This window comes from Hydractinia symbiolongicarpus, chromosome 3 (genome assembly GCF_029227915.1).
Source record: "Hydractinia symbiolongicarpus strain clone_291-10 chromosome 3, HSymV2.1, whole genome shotgun sequence".
Taxonomy (NCBI): domain Eukaryota; kingdom Metazoa; phylum Cnidaria; class Hydrozoa; order Anthoathecata; family Hydractiniidae; genus Hydractinia; species Hydractinia symbiolongicarpus.
The window spans coordinates 26,272,276-26,280,225 of NC_079877.1; positions in this window are offsets into that span (position 1 = coordinate 26,272,276).

Here is a 7,950-nt window from a genome sequence, read left to right on the forward strand (position 1 = left end):
GTTGTAAAGAAAATGATGAAGCCCTAAATTTTTTTATTTTTTTAAATATATAATGTCCAAGCTTAATCTCCCAAGAACAATAATTACATTAACAGTCGCCACCACTATCGAACAAAAGTTCAATTGGTCATTCGTGACTTCACACGTCGTACATAAGCTCACTTCTTGAAAAATTTATTGCGAGGTTCGAATGTTGAAGAATTTAACAACATGCGAAAGTAGGTAAACAAAGTAGAGTTTCCTGGTAAAGGTACCATTTGATAAAGAAGAAAGAAGAGAAAAGGCAAGAGTGCTCAATGTAAAGAAACGAGAAGTTCAAGTTTCATGTATATTCTAGAATCATCAGGTTACAATTAAAACATAACTTTGGAAAGTTGTTTAAAAACTTTCATGGAGTATCGCTGCAAGAGTATTCCCATACAAATGTGGAACACGGAGATGTGACCTTTGCTTGTACGAAAAAACACTTATAATACGATCTTAACCCAAGGGACTCTTGAATAAACGAACTGAGCTCTTATCGAAATGTCGACATAGAAATAAGTTTATAATAGGAAACATTAAATAACTAACATATTTCTTCTATTCCCTGTGGTAACAAACAAACTAAATGTTTTAAACAACTTTCTAAAGTTATGTTTTAATTGTAACCTGATGATTGTAGAATATACATGAAACTTGAAGTTGTTAAAAAGTTGTAGTATTCATACTTGTTCAACAAATATTATAAGGCTCTGTTTCTTTACATTGAGCACTCTAGAAATCAAGGAGAACCGTTTATACATATTACGCTCCTGTATCAATTTATGGTAGAGCACTCTCGTCTTCGTTGAATTTCATTCAAGTACGAAGAAACAACAATCACACCATGAACCCGACAGACTTTGGATATTCGTTAAAAAACATCCCAGCGCCACAAAAGAATCCCTATATAAAATCTATGATCGAGAAAACAGAAAGTTTTTTGAAGCGCCTCCATTGGAAAGCATATTTTTTCTTGCACAGTAACCCCGATGAAAGTAATGACACACAAGGAAGCAGTAAGGAAAACTTTGGATTTAAGACAGATTCCGACAGAATCAAAACAACGAATTCCAGCAGAAACTCAAAAGAAAAGTAAAAGAAATTAAGTCATCCGACAACTTACTAATCCCCGCTGACAAAACAACAAACTTATATAACGTGACAACTGATCGTTATAAATCACCGAAAATATCACAAAATCCTACAAAAAGAGCGAACTCGATACTAAACAAAAAATTGACTTAAAAACAAAGATAGCTGCAAAGTCGCTGGGCGTAGAAAAGCGAATGGAGTGTTATACTGAAAAACCAGCATTCTTAACTCTAAAGGACCATAAAGAGAACTTCAAGACGAAGCTGCCGTGCAGATTGATCAACCCTGCGAAAAGCGAAATCAGTGTTGTATCTAAGCATTATTTAGAAGCAATCAACAGAAAGGTTTTAGAAGCGTACGGTTTAAATCAATGGCGTAACACATCTTCTGTCATTGACTGGTTTATTAATACTGAAAATAAGCAGAAATGTCGATTTATTAATTTTGATATAGCCGAATTTTACCCGTCCATATCATAAAAGCTGTTGAACAAAGCAATTCAATTTGCACAAACAGTAACAGATATTACACCAGAAACAGTTAACATTATCAAACTAGCCAGAAAGTCGTTACTATTCTAACACAACAAATCCACATGGGTCAAAAAAGGTAACCCATCATTTGACGTCACAATGGGTACTTTTGATGGCGCGGAAACATGTGAGCTTGTAGGACTTTATATTTTAAATAAACTGTCCTCAATTATTAACATCAATAACGTTGGTCTTTATCGAGATGACGGCCTCGCAGTAATGGAAAATGCCAACGGGCCAAGAATGGACAAAACACGGAAAGACATTATCAAATTATTTAAGAAAGAAGATCTATCAATAACAATCGATACTAACCTATCTGCAACTGACTTCCTGGATGTTTCACTCGATTTGAATTCCGGAAAATACTTTCCATACCATAAACCAAACAGCAAGCCGTTGTATGTTAACGCGCAGTCCAATCACCCACCGACCATTCTCCAGCAACTCCCTGTTATGATCAACCAACGATTAATCCAACTATCATGTGATAAAGAAGAGTTTGATAAAGCCAAATAGTTCTATCAAACATCACTTGACGTAAGTGGCTATAAAAATATTCTGAAATATGACCAGCGTGATTACACAAGACGAAACAGAAATCGATTGAGAAATGTTATATGGTACAATCCCCCATATAATATGAACGTTGTTACAAATGTCGGCAAGAGGTTTTTGCAGCTTGTACGAAAGCACTTTCAAGACCACCAACTGAATAAAATTTTCAACATCAATACATTGAAAGTCAGCTACTCTTGCACACCTAGTATGCATAACATAAGTCAACAGAATTCCAGCCTGCTCAATAACACGGATGAACAACAAAATCGATCCTGCAACTGCCGATCAAAACCAAACTGTCCACTAAATGGTGATTGTTTGAAATCATGCATCGTTTACAAAGCAGAAGTTATTGCGGACGGGGAAACATCGATCTACTTTGGAGCAAGTGAAGGAGAATTTAAGACGCGCTACAATAACCATGTTAAATCGTTCCGACACAAAAGGTATGAGAATGAAACGATATGGAGACTGAAAGATGAATCTGGAGACTGAAAGATGAATCCAAACCGTACAAACTGTCATGGAGTATCGCTGCAAGAGCATTCCCATACAAATGTGGAACACCGAGATGTGACCTTTGCTTGTCCGAAAAAACACTCATAATAAGATCTGCAATAAACCTCGACAAATAAGTGGTCGGCAATAGACCTGTTTCGTTTCATGACAGGAACTGCTTGATGGTGATGTTTTTTATGTTGGTTCTGTTTGTGATCAAGATATATATAGTTTCGTTACAAGACGTACGTTTACTTCTTGTTTTGGCTTTAATTAACTTTTTAACTTATCTGTCACAAACTAAACGCATCTCATTGTAACCTTGTTATATTTTGAAAATCCTTACAACAAAATCCTAAGAAATTTTTTTTTTCTTAGGCAGTTCCCGTCATGAAAAAAAACCAGGTCTATTGTGGACCACTTATTTGTCGAGGTTTATTGCTGTAGCTCTAAGCGATGCTGGTTGAACTTTGGCGAGGATTAAATTTGGCGAAATTCGCCAAATGAAATGTAGTCGAGCTTCCTGATGATAATAATTAACAAGGAAATGTAAGCTTGTTTTAACATTTTTCGTTTTCTACACTTGGCTGACTACAGCCACGAAATGATGAATTTGTGATGATTTGAACTGATGCTACCATCCCGTTTATTGAGCGTGGTTTCGATCATGTCTTTTATATGATGCATCATTTTGGCTTATCGGAACAAATAAGTGGTATTCCATCGTTGCTGAACATTGATTTAGGCACTACAGCAAATACGAAATTTCCAATTGCTTTTTGCATATCAAGCTCCAGTCTATTCCTTGCAACAATCAAAATCTTAATAAGAGAATTATCTCTTCCTTTACTTAAATTAGTTTCCCTGCAACTGTAGATTTTATTGATTTTACTCCACTCTTGAAGGAGAATAATTTTCGCTTTTTCAAGATAGTGTCTCTATTGATTGAAAATTTCGTTTACTGAATTGGCAAAAAAATGCTTTCGTCACAAGACTGGGGAGAAATTTTAAATTCAAAATAAATTCAGTGTAGATGGCTTTTGAGTAAAACCAATTACGCCACCAGTCATTTTCATTGCTTAATTTTCTTATTTCATATGGTGATCCTAGAAAAGGTTTTTCTTTTATGAAAAGAAATTTTTAAGGTAATTCCAGGTTGGTAGATCACTTTCGTTGAAGGTAATTGATATTGGCAAGGTGTAATGAAGTAAAGCGACCATAGTTGATTTAGCCGCTGTCAAAGAAGTATTTTGTGAATGCATCTAAAGATAACAGGTTTAGGGTCGACAGACACGAACGAATGTAAAAGGTGTGCTGAATTGATAGTTAAAACAATGCAAGACATGAGAAGTGTAGATAGTTTCAGTAAATTTTACCAGGAGGTTGTTGAGAAGGCCGAAGATCTTTCTGTAGACGATCCAAGACTACCAAGAAAGCGAAAAAGGCCAAATTACTTCAGCCTTCAGTTTATTGAAAGCCATGAAAGTAACAGACAACTCATCACCCAACTATAGCAGATGAAGAGTACCGTGCGATTTATTATGACGCTTTTGACAACATCATCACGGCTATTAAAGATCGATTCAATCAACCTAGTTTTAAAACCTATGAGAAATTTGAAAAACTGCTACTTCAAGGTGTTCAAGGAAAAATTAATGCTACTGAAATAAAGAGGTTAAAGATTTATGTGAGGATGAAATTGATGATGATGTCACAGTACTCGAACCCGAAAAAATAAAATTTTTGTTTTTAAATTTGTTTGAAGAAGACCCTAAATGTTTCGATGATATCCATAACGAGTTAAAGAAACGTAGCAGAGCAGAACGGCGTCTTTTTCAAAACTTAGTGCACCTCTGCAGGTTACTGCTCGTAAATCCAGCAACTAGTGCCACTGCAGAGCGTTTTTTTCAATTGCTAGAAATATAAAAAGGTAAAACCATGAAAAAAAGATGAAACCATTAAAGCAAAATGTTTTAATGCCCTTTTTTTGCTGTATCACCACTAGCAACTGACGGACAAGATTGACCTGATTGCTGAAATAAATTTGTTCCAAAACGAAAGTAAGTAAAACTGTAAGTGCATAGATCTTAAAACTATAAAGTACTTGGGCCTTAAGCATAATCAATTCAAGAATGGTCTTTCTGGTCTGTAGCTTATACTATAATAAGTGCATATAACTTGGATACGTTATCACATAGCAGACCTTATAGAACTGACCAATGGACTCAATCTAAAATGCCCAGTATAACTTAAAATATGCCAAAATTTGTATCTTTTTTAAAATTCCATATGTCAAGAACGGTAAGGCTTCTAACAAATAAGTGAGTAAGTGTGTAACAGAAAATTTTAATATCCTTAGGGATTTCATCTTAATTACTGGCTCTTTCCCCCTCCTTCCGAATGTAACTGTATTACATTACCGCCGGAGATACATATAGAATTGCTTTAACTTGCCTGCCCACACATGCCTACACAAATACACCAGAGCTCTTTGAGAATTTGAGGTTTTATCTTAAGGGGCTTTGGGGACAAGAATGTGGTGGGATGGCACATACTTGCAAAATATTCGTCTCCCCGATTTGCGCGCAGATGATATCGCGAGAGCGTGATTTAGATAAATCTGTCGTAACGAGTTCTATTCAAAAAAAAAACTAATTTCTCTTGGATCTATCTCATATTGCATTTGCAATGACGTGAAATCGAATTGCGTAAAGAAGAGCTGTGTAGGGCTTTTCAACCTCGAACCCAGGGCCTGTAGCGTTTTTTGATATGAAGATGAAACGCGTACGAGTTCCATCCTCATATCAAAAAAACGCTACATGCCCTGGGATCGAGGTTGGGGGTGTCACCACGGGGTCCCCTTCCACGGTTGAACCCTAAGCTGAAAGTTGGTACTGCGGGAACTATATATCCCAATCGCCCGGAAAAAGTTACTTACTTTGTTTTTACAATCGATTCGGATGTAATTCTCGCGCACAATATTTACTCAAAAATGTGAGCAGAAATGATGGCGGATTTGAAAACGATAGTGTGGAAAAGCGTAGAGGTGTTTTGTTTTAAAAAATGCGATACTTTTGAAACTTACATTGTAGCCATGTTATAAACATTTTCTATTTTTAACGATGCCTTAATTTTTCGGCGGGAGTTTCAGAGATTTTTGCTGTCAAATAGTTGCATTAAGAAAGAAGTTTTGTTTTTATCTAGCTATAGAGCTAGCTAGCTAGTAATAAAAGAGAAGATTTATGTCAACCAGTCAGTAGCAGCTGACTGGGGATAGCTAGCTATTATCAAGTGTCTTAGACTTCTGATTCAGTCCTAGTTACACCCCTTTGCAAATTTGACTAAAAAAGCCCTTGATTTGCTAGTGTGTCTGCATCTGTTTTCAGACTTGCATGCCGAGCTGCTAGCTAGATTTTTAGCTATATAATAGCTTAGAGTTTTATAACAGTGAAAACCTGAAATTGCTAGCTAGGGTACAATGGTACAATTTTGCTACTTTTTAAGAAAAAAGATATTATTTAACTTTGCTTGCATTTGCCCTTGGCCCAGTGTGGCTTATTTTAAAGATTATCACACCGAGCACCAACAATTGAAAATAATACTTTAAAGCTTGTGTGTTACAAATAGTCTCCCCCAATAAAGCCAAAAATGGTACAATTTAACTAGCGAAGTTACAATTTCACCAGGTTGCTATATTCTTTTATATTTGTGCTGGAGGACTAGAGTACAGTTCTCCTTGATGGCAATTTGATGGGTTAGTGAATGTTACCATGGCCCCTTGTTACCTCAAGCCATGCGAAAATTTTTTGGGATAATTGATACCGTGTGGGCTGTTGGATGATGCAGGGAGTTGTCTGCGTAGCTGAAAATGAGCCTTAAATACTCTAGTGCTCTCCATCTAAGCCATGGCCCCTCCTGGAAATAATAGACAGTGTATTCCTCAATATTTAAGACTATCCATGCAAAATATACACATTAATCTTTGTTGCACACTATATTCATACAAACATCTTTAAACACTTGTCATCCTGCTAAAGTTAGATTTCCAAATCAATCGATCTACTGTAGTCTCAGTTGCTGTGTAAGAATTACTTTGATGTATAACAGGCTTTGTCTTATAAAATTTGTATATGTGCATCTGCCATTGCACTTTTCAAAAGGCCAGATTTAGTGAAATAGAAGCTTATAAATACACCGCTTATGGCAGCTGTGGCATAATCCTTTGAAGCATTTTAACTATCATATTTGACACATCTAGCAAGGGATATTTTTATAAGTATATACTATTTTTTTGAGAATTACTCATGCTTGCACATATGATATATGTTTGTTTGTGGATATTTACATTTCGAATTAAACAAGCTAGATATTAAGTCTTAGCATGAAGTCTTAGGATACCTAGTTCTGAGAGTGACAATAATATATTTACAGCAAATATAAGTCTCTAAGTATATAACTCTTGTATTTCTTACATGGTGCTAAGGCTACTTTAATAACTGTTATTTTATTTTTTTATTTTGTTTTCTCTGCATACTTAAATTCTAATTGCCTAATTTCAGAATTCCATATGGATAATGTGCATGATTTGTTTTCGGTTCATGTTGCCAATGTTCCACTCAACATCAAAGATGAACGAATTTCAAACCTTTTTGCAGCTGCAGGAGATGTCAAAAATGTTTTTATTGCTTCTGTGACACCTGGTGGAAATTATGCATACACATACGCTTTTGTACGATATAAAACACTTGCAGAAGCAAGAAAAGCATGCACATTGCTAAATAACACTCCAGTAAACGGTGTCTTGTTACGGGTATCTTTATCAGATTCTAGCCGCAAAAAATTAAATGGCCATCAAAGTAAAGAAGAAAAGAGTATATCACGGGATCCGCATCCGAGGATGGAAGGTAATAAATACACTGTGAGTCATGCTGAAGAAAAAGCTTTGCATAAACAGATCAAGAAAAGTTTAAATTGTTTAAGTAACAAAGATAGTTTCACAAAATGGCTTGGTGTTACTGATGAAAGCAAGAAAAATGGTTTTCTTGCAGATTTGAAAGATATCATAGTTGACATGGCACATGTTCAAACAGCAGTTGGCATTGATCCAATCAAATTTACAGAAAGACCAGTGGATAAGTCAACATTAAAGGATTTAATATTGAGATATCATGAAAAGAACGAACCCAAAAATATGTTTAAGAAAATAGACCTGGATCTAACAGAACATACAAAATTGTCCCAT